The sequence below is a fragment of the Cucurbita maxima genome, unplaced genomic scaffold (assembly GCF_002738345.1).
Source record: "Cucurbita maxima cultivar Rimu unplaced genomic scaffold, Cmax_1.0 Cma_Scf00019, whole genome shotgun sequence".
Classification (NCBI taxonomy): Eukaryota; Viridiplantae; Streptophyta; class Magnoliopsida; order Cucurbitales; family Cucurbitaceae; genus Cucurbita; species Cucurbita maxima.
The window spans coordinates 3551906-3568553 of record NW_019272035.1 but is presented as its reverse complement, the minus strand read 5'-3'; the positions used below and the strand labels follow the sequence as shown (position 1 = coordinate 3568553).

Genomic DNA, 16648 nt, shown 5'->3' with positions numbered 1-16648 from the left:
TCTGACCGCAGATCTATCTTAGAAAATATTGTTGCCTCTCTTAGTTGATTGAATAAGTCTTCTATTCTAGGCTAAGGGTATTTGTTCTTTATGGTTCTCTTGTTTAGCTCTCTATAATAGATGCACATACGCATCGATCCATCTTTCTTTTTAACAAACAACACTAGTGCACTCCAAGGGGATATGTTAGGTCGAATGAACTCTTCATCCAATAAGTCTTGTAATTGCTCATTGAGTTCCTTCAACTCTGCTGGCGCCATACAATAAGGTGCTTTGGAAATAGGCCCAGCTCTCGGCTCGGGTTCAATGACGAAGTCGACCTCTAGGAAAGGGGGTATTCTAGTTTGGTCATCTAAAAATACATCCAGGAACTCGTTTACTATTGACACGTTTTCTAAGGTCTTTTCTTTTACTCATGTTAATATACCCTATCTCCCTTGTTGTATTAACCTCTTGGGTTTCATCATCGAGACTACCTTGGGGGTAATCTCGGTACTTGTGCCTTTAAATTTAAAGGTAGGTCCCACCAGTAGTGAAAATTTTATGTCCTTTTTTTTTTTACGACAGTCTATACTAGCACGATTTTTGGCTAGCCAATCCATGCCTAGTTTGACGTCGAAGTCCATCATGTTTACTATTATCAGGTCAACGCCTAGAATTTGGTTCTCTATGATTACTTGGCCATTCTTTACTCTATCCCTAGCTACTAAGTTTACCCACAAAGGAGTGCTTAAAGACATTTCTGAAGGTGTTAATTTAACACATGCAGGAAGCAATTTGAATCTTAGGCACTTTTAGAACATCAATTATAGTAAATAACTAGCATGTTCATAAGTATTAAAACTTAATGAGTTTGAATACTCACCTTTTGTAGATCAAATTCCTTTTTCTTCACTAACCGGTTTCGAACTACCACTAGTGTCTTCTCCACTATCCTCTGGTCTTAGAACGAGATTGTGGAATCCGGTGAGTGACTTAAACTTGGGAGAGGTTTTGTATATATGAAGAGAGTGATTGTGAGAGGTTTTTCTCAAAGTTTTTCACCAACAAGAACCACCTTCCATGTACCATGATCACTCTTTTTATAGAGTCATGTTTGCATTTTCATGCAAATTTGAGATCACCAAATTTTGACACTCAAAATTCCACTCAAATGTTTGGGATTATGTGGCAAACATGCATGCTTGAGTTAACCAAATTTTGACACTCAAAATTCCACTCAAATTTGTGGGGTTTATTTGGCAAACATGCAAGTTTGGTTAAACCAAATTTTGACACCTCAAAATTCCACTAACATGGATTTTTCCATTAAATGAAGTCAACATTTTGACTTTCTTCATTTTAATTCAACAATCAATTTGAATTATTAATTTCAAATTAAAGTAATATTAAATGATTAATTAAACTATTTAATTAATATTTAATATTAATTCAAATGTCAATCCCAATTAATTTCGACATATATTTGATTAAGATATTTAAAACTAATTTAAATATATCAGATTCTCTCTTTTTGTTTAGTTCGTAAATAAAACAAAAATGCGGTTAAATATATCGTATATATGTACGCATTCTCCCTAATTTGAATTTGAACACTTCGAACTCACTCGTCACACTGTTCTATGGTTTAGTCCGTTATGAGCTAGTAGAGTGACCTAATGGACCTATAGATCATGGGCTTCAACGATCCAAGATTAACCGGTTAAACTCATTAACCTTGTTAACCAACATTCGTTAACTACTAGGACATTCCACTATAGCCTAGTTGTTGCACTTCCCTCACTATAGATATATTTTTGTCCATTTGATATAACCATGATTAGTAAGTCGATCTTTCATAGGTTGTTCGTAACTAGAGCTAGGTCAATTTACCATTTTACCCCTGAAGTTACTTCTTGTTTCTTATGTCTCACTGATCCTCTAATGAACAATTGGTTTGTAGTCCAACCAGTAAACCAGATCCCTCTCAGGGCAATGAGAGGGTGGGGCTCCTTGTTCAAGACATGGAGTCAGTACTTAAGAGAACTACCTCTCTTCTATCCCTAAAAGTGGGTAGGAGTGAATTCCATCTTGCACCCCACGTCCCAAGCCATTTACCCAGTCTTACCCCTGAAATGGGAAGCCTATTGAGTCGGCGAACTTGAGCCACTCTCACCCATGAAAATCTAAGGATAATGTCGAATAAACAGGAGTTCATGGTTAGCTCAGAATTAAGATTGAGTTACCTAGGTCATCGAATGAAAAGAAAATCAGTCTCAACAGTAAACGACATTTTAAAGTGAGAGTGATTTTCTTCATGGTCCGATCTTATGCAATACTCATTGCATAGGACGCCCCCACTCACATTGTTTATATCATATACAAAAGTGAGCCGCATCCATGGTGTCCCAGAATAAGGTACTCAGCCTTATCCTTATACTATAAATCATTTTGATTATATACTTGAACTTGATCAACTCTTATGTCTCTACATATAGTTCAAGTAATCATACTATAGCCAGAGTGTTCTCAGTTTATTGGATTTAAATTAATGATCGTAAAGTTCACTTTATTCAATAACAATCTTCACTGAATAAACAACAATAATAACTTTATTGAAAATAGAATATGTTTTTGTTTACAAACTATGAGTTTTAGGACATAAAACCCAACAATTTCATGCAATAAGGGTTCTAATTCAAACCCTGTCTCCCATCTTTCTTGAGATGGGCTCTCTTCAACCTCACCTCTACCTCTAATAAGAGATCATCCCCTTCCTTGTCTTACTCTTTCGCGTGGACTAGGCAGCATGGTTCTAGAAACCAAGATAACATCTCTTAAGTCTAAGGTTTATCACTATGCATATATATTATTCAAAATACATAAACTAAAGTCACATCATATTGCAAACAAAATCACTCGGCATGCGACAAATCACATCATACTCTATAATAAACACATGAAATATCACAGAAATTTCAACAATATCCACAGAAAAATGCATACGAGTTCGAAAACATTTCTCTTTTCTTATCTTATGCAAGGTACACCTTATGGTGACAGGGCATTGACGTTGGGACCATGGTACGTGCCAAGCCTACATCGTATGCTAGTCTACATAATCTAAAACCTAGAGCTTTGATACAACCTGTAATGATCCTAAATTTTCACATACTCAGAGTCGCTACAAACGTCTCATGCCCAACTCTAATGCGAAAATATAACTCTTACATGAACAACATTTATAACTTAAACTTCGAGAAATGCATAAAGCAACTTCTTCTCTGGAAAACACAGCCATGGTATTACGTGTTTAAATACGAAATACTGAAATTTAGAGGAAATAAAAACAAATACAAAATAATTTAAAACAATGAAATGCAAAAAAACCTATTCTAATTTAAGACTAAGAATTTAAATATGAGTCTATTATATGCACGTGCCACAGTCTCTACATGCGATGTCGCCATCCTCCGTACAAGTGCGCCTTGCCTTTACCAAAAACATGATGTGGCATATGGCCTGAGTATTTCAAAGAATTCTTAATAAATGGCCCCACTATAGGGGCCATGCAACTACAAACACATGGCCCCACTGACGTGATAACACACTACACCACGACACCATTTGAAGCACTCCGAGAAGGTCAGATAACCACAGAGGTAAGCCTGAACTTCCTAGAGCCTAGGAAAAAGCCCGTGGAAACCCAGTAGGAATTGGATGCGGTGAGAGCCTACAAGTTGGATGGCTGCTTACCGAGTGCTTTTTTACTCGGCGCATTTTAGATTTCTTTTTTAGGTCTTCGCTAACTGTCGCTCGAGGTGGGGGGAGCGTTTGAGAGCCGCATTTCCTGAGGGCCGTTTATGAGTGTCGATCCGGTCTGTGTACCTTGGGTCTTTTATATTTTGTTTGAAATAGTATCGCGAACCCTTTCACCGTTTGCAACAAACCTTGACAACACATGTTTGTATTGCTTTTCGATTTGTTTTAGCTGTGGTGTTGTTTGATTTTAAATTGCATTATTCTAATGTTCAAGATTATTTTCCTTTCTTTCCGTCATCTTCGTCACTTTTTGAGATTTGGAGCCTCGAAAATCCCGTAACGAAAGACCCAACGACTCTTCGTCTAGCGAAAACAGTCTGTTGGACCAATCAACCTAGACCCCTCATACTTAGCTTAGTTCATAAATTTCTTGGCTAAATCAAAAAGCATATAACATGCTCGTAATCACTCCACCCCAGTCCTCGTTGATTCGTGCAAGTATTTCTTTAATAAAAGTCCAGACAATTAATTACATGCTCAGGTGTGTTCGAGGTTATCGAGCTCTTAAACTCTCTCGTACAGGCCTAAAAAGAATCGAGATTGTAGAACGAAACTAAATACAAATAATAAACATAAAGGAAATTCAAGTATGGCGTCGCCCAGACTTGAACTGGAGATCTTCAGTGTGTTAGACTGACGTGATAACCAACTACAAGTTGGCTGGCTGCTTGGAAACCCAGTAGGAATTGGATGCGGTGAGAGCCTACAAGTTGGCTGGCTACTTACCGAGTGCTTTTTTACTCGGCGCATTTTAGATTTCTTTTTTAGGTCTTCGCTAACTGTCGCTCAAGGTGGGGGGAGCGTTTGAGAGCCGCATTTCCACCTGAGGGCCGTTTATGAGTGTCGATCCGGTCTGTGTACCTTGGGTCTTTTATATTTTGTTTGAAATAGTATCGCGAACCCTTTCTCCGTTTGCAACAAACCTTGACAACACATGTTTGTATTGCTTTTCGATTTAATTTAGCTGTGGTGTTGTTTGATTTTAAATTGCATTATTCTAATGTTCAAGTTTATTTTCCTTTCTTTCCGTCATTTTCGTCACTTTTTGAGATTTGGAGCCTCGAAAATCGCGTAACGAAAGACCCAACGACTCTTCGTCTAGCGAAAACAGTCTGTTGGACCAATCAACCTAGACCCCTCATACTAAGCTTAGTTCATAAATTTCTTGGCTAAATCAAAAAGCATATAACATGCTCGTAATCACTCCACCCCAGTCCTCGTTGATTCGTGCAAGTATTTCTTCAATAAAAGTCCAGACAATTAATTACATGCTCAGGTGTGTGTTCGAGGTTATCGAGCTCTTAAACTCTCTCGTACAGGCCTAAAAAGAATCGAGATTGTAGAACGAAACTAAATAGAAATAATAAACATAAAGGAAATTCAAGTATGGCGTCGCCTAGACTTGAACTGGAGACCTTCAGTGTGTTAGTCTGACGTGATAACCAACTACACCACGACACCATTTGAAGAACTCCGAGAAGGTCAGATAACCACAGAGGCAAGCCCGAACTTCCTAGAGCCTAGGGAAAAGCCCGTGGAAACCCAGTAGGAATTGGATGCGGCGAGAGCCTACAAGTCGGCTGGCTGCTTACCGAGTGCTTTTTTACTCGGCGCATTTTAGATTTCTTTTTCAGGTCTTCGCTAACTGTCGCTCGAGGTGGGGGGAGCGTTTGAGAGCCGCATTTCCACCTTAGGGCCGTTTATGAGTGTCGATCCGGTCTGTGTACCTTGGGTCTTTTATATTTTGTTTGAAATAGTATCGCGAACCCTTTCTCCGTTTGCAACAAACCTTGACATGTTTGTATTGCTTTTCGATTTGTTTTAGCTGTGGTGTTGTTTGATTTTAAATTGCATTATTCTAATGTTCAAGTTTATTTTCCTTTCTTTCCGTCATTTTCGTCACTTTTTGAGATTTGGAGCCTCGAAAATCGCGTAACGAAAGACCCAACGACTCTTCGTCTAGCGATAACAGTCTGTTGGACCAATCAACCTAGACCCCTCATACTAAGCTTAGTTCATAAATTTCTTGGCTAAATCAAAAAGCATATAACATGCTCGTAATCACTCCACCCCAGTCCTCGTTGATTCGTGCAAGTATTTCTTCAATAAAAGTCCAGACAATTAATTACATGCTCAGGTGTGTGTTCGAGGTTATCGAGCTCTTAAACTCTCTCGTACAGGCCTAAAAAGAATCGAGATTGTAGAACGAAACTAAATACAAATAATAAACATAAAGGAAATTCAAGTATGGCGTCGCCCAGACTTGAACTGGAGACCTTCAGTGTGTTAGACTGACGTGATAACCAACTACACCACGACACCATTTGAAGCACTCCGAGAAGGTCAGATAACCACAGAGGCAAGCCCGAACTTCCTAGAGCCTAGGGAAAAGCCCGTGGAAACCCAGTAGGAATTGGATGCGGCGAGAGCCTACAAGTCGGCTGGCTACTTACCGAGTGCTTTTTTACTCGGCGCATTTTAGATTTCTTTTTCAGGTCTTCGCTAACTGTCGCTCGAGGTGGGGGGAGCGTTTGAGAGCCGCATTTCCACCTGAGGGCCGTTTATGAGTGTCGATCCGGTCTGTGTACCTTGGGTCTTTTATATTTTGTTTGAAATAGTATCGCGAACCCTTTCTCCGTTCGCAACAAACCTTGACAACACATGTTTGTATTGCTTTTCGATTTGTTTTAGCTGTGGTGTTGTTTGATTTTAAATTGCATTATTCCAATGTTCAAGTTTATTTTCCTTTCTTTCCGTCATTTTCGTCACTTTTTGAGATTTGGAGCCTCGAAAATCGCGTAACGAAAGACCCAACGACTCTTCGTCTAGCGAAAACAGTCTGTTGGACCAATCAACCTAGACCCCTCATACTAAGCTTAGTTCATAAATTTCTTGGCTAAATCAAAAAGCATATAACATGCTCGTAATCACTCCACCCCAGTCCTCGTTGATTCGTGCAAGTATTTCTTCAATAAAAGTCCAGACAATTAATTATATGCTCAGGTGTGTGTTCGAGGTTATCGAGCTCTTAAACTCTCTCGTACAGGCCTAAAAAGAATCGAGATTGTAGAACGAAACTAAATAGAAATAATAAACATAAAGGAAATTCAAGTATGGCGTCGCCCAGACTTGAACTGGAGACCTTCAGTGTGTTAGACTGACGTGATAACCAACTACACCACGACACCATTTGAAGCACTCCGAGAAGGTCAGATAACCACAGAGGCAAGCCCGAACTTCCTAAAGCCTAGGGAAAAGCCCGTGGAAACCCAGTAGGAATTGGATGCGGCGAGAGCCTACAAGTCGGCTGGAGCCTAGGGAAAAGCCCGTGGAAACCCAGTAGGAATTGGATGCGGCGAGAGCCTACAAGTCGGCTGGCTGCTTACCGAGTGCTTTTTTACTCGGCGCATTTTAGATTTCTTTTTCAAATCTTCGATAACTGTCGCTCGAGGTGGGGGGAGCGTTTGAGAGCCGCATTTCCACCCGAGGGCCGTTTATGAGTGTCGATCCGGTCTGTGTACCTTGGGTCTTTTATATTTTGTTTGAAATAGTATCGCGAACCCTTTCTCCGTTTGCAACAAACCTTGACAACACATGTTTGTATTGCTTTTCGATTTGTTTTAGCTGTGGTGTTGTTTGATTTTAAATTGCATTATTCCAATGTTCAAGTTTATTTTCCTTTCTTTCCGTCATTTTCGTCACTTTTTGAGATTTGGAGCCTCGAAAATCGCGTAACGAAAGACCCAACGACTCTTCGTCTAGCGAAAACAGTCTGTTGGACCAATCAACCTAGACCCCTCATACTAAGCTTAGTTCATAAATTTCTTGGCTAAATCAAAAAGCATATAACATGCTCGTAATCACTCCACCCCAGTCCTCGTTGATTCGTGCAAGTATTTCTTCAATAAAAGTCCAGACAATTAATTACATGCTCAGGTGTGTGTTCGAGGTTATCGAGCTCTTAAACTCTCTCGTACAGGCCTAAAAAGAATCGAGATTGTAGAACGAAACTAAATAGAAATAATAAACATAAAGGAAATTCAAGTATGGCGTCGCCCAGACTTGAACTGGAGACCTTCAGTGTGTTAGACTGACGTGATAACCAACTACACCACGACACCATTTGAAGCACTCCGAGAAGGTCAGATAACCACAGAGGCAAGCCCGAACTTCCTAGAGCCTAGGGAAAAGCCCGTGGAAACCCAGTAGGAATTGGATGCGGCGAGAGCCTACAAGTCGGCTGGCTGCTTACCGAGTGCTTTTTTACTCGGCGCATTTTAGATTTCTTTTTCAGGTCTTCGCTAACTGTCGCTCGAGGTGGGGGGAGCGTTTGAGAGCCGCATTTCCACCTGAGGGCCGTTTATGAGTGTCGATCCGGTCTGTGTACCTTGGGTCTTTTATATTTTGTTTGAAATAGTATCGCGAACCCTTTCTCCGTTTGCAACAAACCTTGACAACACATGTTTGTATTGCTTTTCGATTTGTTTTAGCTGTGGTAATGTTTGATTTTAAATTGCATTATTCCAATGTTCAAGTTTATTTTCCTTTCTTTCCGTCATTTTCGTCACTTTTTGAGATTTGGAGCCTCGAAAATCGCGTAACGAAAGACCCAACGACTCTTCGTCTAGCGAAAACAGTCTGTTGGACCAATCAACCTAGACCCCTCATACTAAGCTTAGTTCATAAATTTCTTGGCTAAATCAAAAAGCATATAACATGCTCGTAATCACTCCACCCCAGTCCTCGTTGATTCGTGCAAGTATTTCTTCAATAAAAGTCCAGACAATTAATTACATGCTCAGGTGTGTGTTCGAGGTTATCGAGCTCTTAAACTCTCTCGTACAGGCCTAAAAAGAATCGAGATTGTAGAACGAAACTAAATAGAAATAATAAACATAAAGGAAATTCAAGTATGGCGTCGCCCAGACTTGAACTGGAGACCTTCAGTGTGTTAGACTGACGTGATAACCAACTACACCACGACACCATTTGAAGCACTCCGAGAAGGTCAGATAACCACAGAGGCAAGCCCGAACTTCCTAGAGCCTAGGGAAAAGCCCGTGGAAACCCAGTAGGAATTGGATGCGGCGAGAGCCTACAAGTCGGCTGGCTGCTTACCGAGTGCTTTTTTACTCGGCGCATTTTAGATTTCTTTTTCAGGTCTTCGCTAACTGTCGCTCGAGGTGGGGGGAGCGTTTGAGAGCCGCATTTCCACCTGAGGGCCGTTTATGAGTGTCGATCCGGTCTGTGTACCTTGGGTCTTTTATATTTTGTTTGAAATAGTATCGCGAACCCTTTCTCCGTTTGCAACAAACCTTGACAACACATGTTTGTATTGCTTTTCGATTTGTTTTAGCTGTGGTGTTGTTTGATTTTAAATTGCATTATTCCAATGTTCAAGTTTATTTTCCTTTCTTTCCGTCATTTTCGTCACTTTTTGAGATTTGGAGCCTCGAAAATCGCGTAACGAAAGACCCAACGACTCTTCGTCTAGCGAAAACAGTCTGTTGGACCAATCAACCTAGACCCCTCATACTAAGCTTAGTTCATAAATTTCTTGGCTAAATCAAAAAGCATATAACATGCTCGTAATCACTCCACCCCAGTCCTCGTTGATTCGTGCAAGTATTTCTTCAATAAAAGTCCAGACAATTAATTACATGCTCAGGTGTGTGTTCGAGGTTATCGAGCTCTTAAACTCTCTCGTACAGGCCTAAAAAGAATCGAGATTGTAGAACGAAACTAAATAGAAATAATAAACATAAAGGAAATTCAAGTATGGCGTCGCCCAGACTTGAACTGGAGACCTTCAGTGTGTTAGACTGACGTGATAACCAACTACACCACGACACCATTTGAAGCACTCCGAGAAGGTCAGATAACCACAGAGGCAAGCCCGAACTTCCTAGAGCCTAGGGAAAAGCCCGTGGAAACCCAGTAGGAATTGGATGCGGCGAGAGCCTACAAGTCGGCTGGCTGCTTACCGAGTGCTTTTTTACTCGGCGCATTTTAGATTTCTTTTTCAGGTCTTCGCTAACTGTCGCTCGAGGTGGGGGGAGCGTTTGAGAGCCGCATTTCCACCTGAGGGCCGTTTATGAGTGTCGATCCGGTCTGTGTACCTTGGGTCTTTTATATTTTGTTTGAAATAGTATCGCGAACCCTTTCTCCGTTTGCAACAAACCTTGACAACACATGTTTGTATTGCTTTTCGATTTGTTTTAGCTGTGGTGTTGTTTGATTTTAAATTGCATTATTCCAATGTTCAAGTTTATTTTCCTTTCTTTCCGTCATTTTCGTCACTTTTTGAGATTTGGAGCCTCGAAAATCGCGTAACGAAAGACCCAACGACTCTTCGTCTAGCGAAAACAGTCTGTTGGACCAATCAACCTAGACCCCTCATACTAAGCTTAGTTCATAAATTTCTTGGCTAAATCAAAAAGCATATAACATGCTCGTAATCACTCCACCCCAGTCCTCGTTGATTCGTGCAAGTATTTCTTCAATAAAAGTCCAGACAATTAATTACATGCTCAGGTGTGTGTTCGAGGTTATCGAGCTCTTAAACTCTCTCGTACAGGCCTAAAAAGAATCGAGATTGTAGAACGAAACTAAATAGAAATAATAAACATAAAGGAAATTCAAGTATGGCGTCGCCCAGACTTGAACTGGAGACCTTCAGTGTGTTAGACTGACGTGATAACCAACTACACCACGACACCATTTGAAGCACTCCGAGAAGGTCAGATAACCACAGAGGCAAGCCCGAACTTCCTAGAGCCTAGGGAAAAGCCCGTGGAAACCCAGTAGGAATTGGATGCGGCGAGAGCCTACAAGTCGGCTGGCTGCTTACCGAGTGCTTTTTTACTCGGCGCATTTTAGATTTCTTTTTCAGGTCTTCGCTAACTGTCGCTCGAGGTGGGGGGAGCGTTTGAGAGCCGCATTTCCACCTGAGGGCCGTTTATGAGTGTCGATCCGGTCTGTGTACCTTGGGTCTTTTATATTTTGTTTGAAATAGTATCGCGAACCCTTTCTCCGTTTGCAACAAACCTTGACAACACATGTTTGTATTGCTTTTCGATTTGTTTTAGCTGTGGTGTTGTTTGATTTTAAATTGCATTATTCCAATGTTCAAGTTTATTTTCCTTTCTTTCCATCATTTTCGTCACTTTTTGAGATTTGGAGCCTCGAAAATCGCGTAACGAAAGACCCAACGACTCTTCGTCTAGCGAAAACAGTCTATTGGACCAATCAACCTAGACCCCTCATACTAAGCTTAGTTCATAAATTTCTTGGCTAAATCAAAAAGCATATAACATGCTCGTAATCACTCCACCCCAGTCCTCGTTGATTCGTGCAAGTATTTCTTCAATAAAAGTCCAGACAATTAATTACATGCTCAGGTGTGTGTTCGAGGTTATCGAGCTCTTGAACTCTCTCGTACAGGCCTAAAAAGAATCGAGATTGTAGAACGAAACTAAATAAAAATAATAAACATAAAGGAAATTCAAGTATGGCGTCGCCCAGACTTGAACTGGAGACCTTCAGTGTGTTAGACTGACGTGATAACCAACTACACCACGACACCATTTGAAGCACTCCGAGAAGGTCAGATAACCACAGAGGCAAGCCCGAAGTTCCTAGAGCCGAGGGAAAAGCCCGTGGAAACCCAGTAGGAATTGGATGCGGCGAGAGCCTACAAGTCGGCTGGCTGCTTACCGAGTGCTTTTTTACTCGGCGCATTTTAGATTTCTTTTTCAGGTCTTCGCTAACTGTCGCTCGAGGTGGGGGGAGCGTTTGAGAGCCGCATTTCCACCTGAGGGCCGTTTATGAGTGTCGATCCGGTCTGTGTACCTTGGGTCTTTTATATTTTGTTTGAAATAGTATCGCGAACCCTTTCTCCGTTTGCAACAAACCTTGACAACACATGTTTGTATTGCTTTTCGATTTGTTTTAGCTGTGGTGTTGTTTGATTTTAAATTGCATTATTCCAATGTTCAAGTTTATTTTCCTTTCTTTCCGTCATTTTCGTCACTTTTTGAGATTTGGAGCCTCGAAAATCGCGTAACGAAAGACCCAACGACTCTTCGTCTAGCGAAAACAGTCTGTTGGACCAATCAACCTAGACCCCTCATACTAAGCTTAGTTCATAAATTTCTTGGCTAAATCAAAAAGCATATAACATGCTCGTAATCACTCCACCCCAGTCCTCGTTGATTCGTGCAAGTATTTCTTCAATAAAAGTCCAGACAATTAATTACATGCTCAGGTGTGTGTTCGAGGTTATCGAGCTCTTAAACTCTCTCGTACAGGCCTAAAAAGAATCGAGATTGTAGAACGAAACTAAATAGAAATAATAAACATAAAGGAAATTCAAGTATGGCGTCGCCCAGACTTGAACTGGAGACCTTCAGTGTGTTAGACTGACGTGATAACCAACTACACCACGACACCATTTGAAGCACTCCGAGAAGGTCAGATAACCACAGAGGCAAGCCCGAACTTCCTAGAGCCTAGGGAAAAGCCCGTGGAAACCCAGTAGGAATTGGATGCGGCGAGAGCCTACAAGTCGGCTGGCTGCTTACCGAGTGCTTTTTTACTCGGCGCATTTTAGATTTCTTTTTCAGGTCTTCGCTAACTGTCGCTCGAGGTGGGGGGAGCGTTTGAGAGCCGCATTTCCACCTGAGGGCCGTTTATGAGTGTCGATCCGGTCTGTGTACCTTGGGTCTTTTATATTTTGTTTGAAATAGTATCGCGAACCCTTTCTCCGTTTGCAACAAACCTTGACAACACATGTTTGTATTGCTTTTCGATTTGTTTTAGCTGTGGTGTTGTTTGATTTTAAATTGCATTATTCCAATGTTCAAGTTTATTTTCCTTTCTTTCCGTCATTTTCGTCACTTTTTGAGATTTGGAGCCTCGAAAATCGCGTAACGAAAGACCCAACGACTCTTCGTCTAGCGAAAACAGTCTGTTGGACCAATCAACCTAGACCCCTCATACTAAGCTTAGTTCATAAATTTCTTGGCTAAATCAAAAAGCATATAACATGCTCGTAATCACTCCACCCCAGTCCTCGTTGATTCGTGCAAGTATTTCTTCAATAAAAGTCCAGACAATTAATTACATGCTCAGGTGTGTGTTCGAGGTTATCGAGCTCTTAAACTCTCTCGTACAGGCCTAAAAAGAATCGAGATTGTAGAACGAAACTAAATAGAAATAATAAACATAAAGGAAATTCAAGTATGGCGTCGCCCAGACTTGAACTGGAGACCTTCAGTGTGTTAGACTGACGTGATAACCAACTACACCACGACACCATTTGAAGCACTCCGAGAAGGTCAGATAACCACAGAGGCAAGCCCGAACTTCCTAGAGCCTAGGGAAAAGCCCGTGGAAACCCAGTAGGAATTGGATGCGGCGAGAGCCTACAAGTCGGCTGGCTGCTTACCGAGTGCTTTTTTACTCGGCGCATTTTAGATTTCTTTTTCAGGTCTTCGCTAACTGTCGCTCGAGGTGGGGGGAGCGTTTGAGAGCCGCATTTCCACCTGAGGGCCGTTTATGAGTGTCGATCCGGTCTGTGTACCTTGGGTCTTTTATATTTTGTTTGAAATAGTATCGCGAACCCTTTCTCCGTTTGCAACAAACCTTGACAACACATGTTTGTATTGCTTTTCGATTTGTTTTAGCTGTGGTGTTGTTTGATTTTAAATTGCATTATTCCAATGTTCAAGTTTATTTTCCTTTCTTTCCGTCATTTTCGTCACTTTTTGAGATTTGGAGCCTCGAAAATCGCGTAACGAAAGACCCAACGACTCTTCGTCTAGCGAAAACAGTCTGTTGGACCAATCAACCTAGACCCCTCATACTAAGCTTAGTTCATAAATTTCTTGGCTAAATCAAAAAGCATATAACATGCTCGTAATCACTCCACCCCAGTCCTCGTTGATTCGTGCAAGTATTTCTTCAATAAAAGTCCAGACAATTAATTACATGCTCAGGTGTGTGTTCGAGGTTATCGAGCTCTTAAACTCTCTCGTACAGGCCTAAAAAGAATCGAGATTGTAGAACGAAACTAAATAGAAATAATAAACATAAAGGAAATTCAAGTATGGCGTCGCCCAGACTTGAACTGGAGACCTTCAGTGTGTTAGACTGACGTGATAACCAACTACACCACGACACCATTTGAAGCACTCTGAGAAGGTCAGATAACCACAGAGGCAAGCCCGAAGTTCCTAGAGCCTAGGGAAAAGCCCGTGGAAACCCAGTAGGAATTGGATGCGGCGAGAGCCTACAAGTCGGCTGGCTGCTTACCGAGTGCTTTTTTACTCGGCGCATTTTAGATTTCTTTTTCAGGTCTTCGCTAACTGTCGCTCGAGGTGGGGGGAGCGTTTGAGAGCCGCATTTCCACCTGAGGGCCGTTTATGAGTGTCGATCCGGTCTGTGTACCTTGGGTCTTTTATATTTTGTTTGAAATAGTATCGCGAACCCTTTCTCCGTTTGCAACAAACCTTGACAACACATGTTTGTATTGCTTTTCGATTTGTTTTAGTTGTGGTGTTGTTTGATTTTAAATTGCATTATTCCAATGTTCAAGTTTATTTTCCTTTCTTTCCATCATTTTCGTCACTTTTTGAGATTTGGAGCCTCGAAAATCGCGTAACGAAAGACCCAACGACTCTTCGTCTAGAGAAAACAGTCTATTGGACCAATCAACCTAGACCCCTCATACTAAGCTTAGTTCATAAATTTCTTGGCTAAATCAAAAAGCATATAACATGCTCGTAATCACTCCACCCCAGTCCTCGTTGATTCGTGCAAGTATTTCTTCAATAAAAGTCCAGACAATTAATTACATGCTCAGGTGTGTGTTCGAGGTTATCGAGCTCTTGAACTCTCTCGTACAGGCCTAAAAAGAATCGAGATTGTAGAACGAAACTAAATAGAAATAATAAACATAAAGGAAATCCAAGTATGGCGTCGCCCAAACTTGAACTAGAGACCTTCAGTGTGTTAGACTGACGTGATAACCAACTACACCACGACACCATTTGAAGAACTCCGAGAAGGTCAGATAACCACAGAGGCAAGCCCGAACTTCCTAGAGCCTAGGGAAAAGCCCGTGGAAACCCAGTAGGAATTGGATGCGGCGAGAGCCTACAAGTCGGCTGGCTGCTTACCGAGTGCTTTTTTACTCGGCGCATTTTAGATTTCTTTTTCAGGTCTTCGCTAACTGTCGCTCGAGGTGGGGGGAGCGTTTGAGAGCCGCATTTCCACCTGAGGGCCGTTTATGAGTGTCGATCCGGTCTGTGTACCTTGGGTCTTTTATATTTTGTTTGAAATAGTATCGCGAACCCTTTCTCCGTTTGCAACAAACCTTGACAACACATGTTTGTATTGCTTTTCGATTTGTTTTAGCTGTGGTGTTGTTTGATTTTAAATTGCATTATTCCAATGTTCAAGTTTATTTTCCTTTCTTTCCATCATTTTCGTCACTTTTTGAGATTTGGAGCCTCGAAAATCGCGTAACGAAAGACCCAACGACTCTTCGTCTAGCGAAAACAGTCTGTTGGACCAATCAACCTAGACCCCTCATACTAAGCTTAGTTCATAAATTTCTTGGCTAAATCAAAAAGCATATAACATGCTCGTAATCACTCCACCCCAGTCCTCGTTGATTCGTGCAAGTATTTCTTCAATAAAAGTCCAGACAATTAATTACATGCTCAGGTGTGTGTTCGAGGTTATCGAGCTCTTAAACTCTCTCGTACAGGCCTAAAAAGAATCGAGATTGTAGAACGAAACTAAATAGAAATAATAAACATAAAGGAAATTCAAGTATGGCGTCGCCCAGACTTGAACTGGAGACCTTCAGTGTGTTAGACTGACGTGATAACCAACTACACCACGACACCATTTGAAGCACTCCGAGAAGGTCAGATAACCACAGAGGCAAGCCCGAACTTCCTAGAGCCTAGGGAAAAGCCCGTGGAAACCCAGTAGGAATTGGATGCGGCGAGAGCCTACAAGTCGGCTGGCTGCTTACCGAGTGCTTTTTTACTCGGCGCATTTTAGATTTCTTTTTCAGGTCTTCGCTAACTGTCGCTCGAGGTGGGGGGAGCGTTTGAGAGCCGCATTTCCACCTGAGGGCCGTTTATGAGTGTCGATCCGGTCTGTGTACCTTGGGTCTTTTATATTTTGTTTGAAATAGTATCGCGAACCCTTTCTCCGTTTGCAACAAACCTTGACAACACATGTTTGTATTGCTTTTCGATTTGTTTTAGCTGTGGTGTTGTTTGATTTTAAATTGCATTATTCCAATGTTCAAGTTTATTTTCCTTTCTTTCCGTCATTTTCGTCACTTTTTGAGATTTGGAGCCTCGAAAATCGCGTAACGAAAGACCCAACGACTCTTCGTCTAGCGAAAACAGTCTGTTGGACCAATCAACCTAGACCCCTCATACTAAGCTTAGTTCATAAATTTCTTGGCTAAATCAAAAAGCATATAACATGCTCGTAATCACTCCACCCCAGTCCTCGTTGATTCGTGCAAGTATTTCTTCAATAAAAGTCCAGACAATTAATTACATGCTCAGGTGTGTGTTCGAGGTTATCGAGCTCTTAAACTCTCTCGTACAGGCCTAAAAAGAATCGAGATTGTAGAACGAAACTAAATAGAAATAATAAACATAAAGGAAATTCAAGTATGGCGTCGCCCAGACTTGAACTGGAGACCTTCAGTGTGTTAGACTGACGTGATAACCAACTACACCACGACACCATTTGAAGCACTCCGAGAAGGTCAGATAACCACAGAGGCAAGCCCGAACTTCCTAGAGCCTAGGGA

The 16648-nt window shown here is 41.4% G+C and overlaps 14 non-coding genes across 14 annotated transcripts; all 14 read right to left on the bottom strand.

The window, feature by feature from the left end:
• Positions 1-5188: 5188 nt before the first annotated feature.
• TRNAV-AAC lies at positions 5189-5262 on the bottom strand. The gene has a single exon. It is a non-coding gene; the product is annotated as a tRNA-Val (tRNA).
• Positions 5263-6049: 787 nt separating this feature from the next.
• On the bottom strand, positions 6050-6123 carry TRNAV-AAC. Its single transcript has one exon. It is a non-coding gene; the product is annotated as a tRNA-Val (tRNA).
• Positions 6124-6915: 792 nt separating this feature from the next.
• TRNAV-AAC lies at positions 6916-6989 on the bottom strand. Its single transcript has one exon. It is a non-coding gene; the product is annotated as a tRNA-Val (tRNA).
• Positions 6990-7848: 859 nt separating this feature from the next.
• Positions 7849-7922, bottom strand: TRNAV-AAC. The gene has a single exon. It is a non-coding gene; the product is annotated as a tRNA-Val (tRNA).
• Positions 7923-8714: 792 nt separating this feature from the next.
• Positions 8715-8788, bottom strand: TRNAV-AAC. The gene has a single exon. It is a non-coding gene; the product is annotated as a tRNA-Val (tRNA).
• A 792-nt stretch (positions 8789-9580) lies between these two features.
• On the bottom strand, positions 9581-9654 carry TRNAV-AAC. Its single transcript has one exon. It is a non-coding gene; the product is annotated as a tRNA-Val (tRNA).
• A 792-nt stretch (positions 9655-10446) lies between these two features.
• On the bottom strand, positions 10447-10520 carry TRNAV-AAC. The gene has a single exon. It is a non-coding gene; the product is annotated as a tRNA-Val (tRNA).
• A 792-nt stretch (positions 10521-11312) lies between these two features.
• Positions 11313-11386, bottom strand: TRNAV-AAC. The gene has a single exon. It is a non-coding gene; the product is annotated as a tRNA-Val (tRNA).
• Positions 11387-12178: 792 nt separating this feature from the next.
• On the bottom strand, positions 12179-12252 carry TRNAV-AAC. The gene has a single exon. It is a non-coding gene; the product is annotated as a tRNA-Val (tRNA).
• Positions 12253-13044: 792 nt separating this feature from the next.
• On the bottom strand, positions 13045-13118 carry TRNAV-AAC. The gene has a single exon. It is a non-coding gene; the product is annotated as a tRNA-Val (tRNA).
• Positions 13119-13910: 792 nt separating this feature from the next.
• Positions 13911-13984, bottom strand: TRNAV-AAC. Its single transcript has one exon. It is a non-coding gene; the product is annotated as a tRNA-Val (tRNA).
• Positions 13985-14776: 792 nt separating this feature from the next.
• On the bottom strand, positions 14777-14850 carry TRNAV-AAC. The gene has a single exon. It is a non-coding gene; the product is annotated as a tRNA-Val (tRNA).
• Positions 14851-15642: 792 nt separating this feature from the next.
• TRNAV-AAC lies at positions 15643-15716 on the bottom strand. Its single transcript has one exon. It is a non-coding gene; the product is annotated as a tRNA-Val (tRNA).
• Positions 15717-16508: 792 nt separating this feature from the next.
• On the bottom strand, positions 16509-16582 carry TRNAV-AAC. The gene has a single exon. It is a non-coding gene; the product is annotated as a tRNA-Val (tRNA).
• Between the last annotated feature and the right edge of the window lie 66 nt (positions 16583-16648).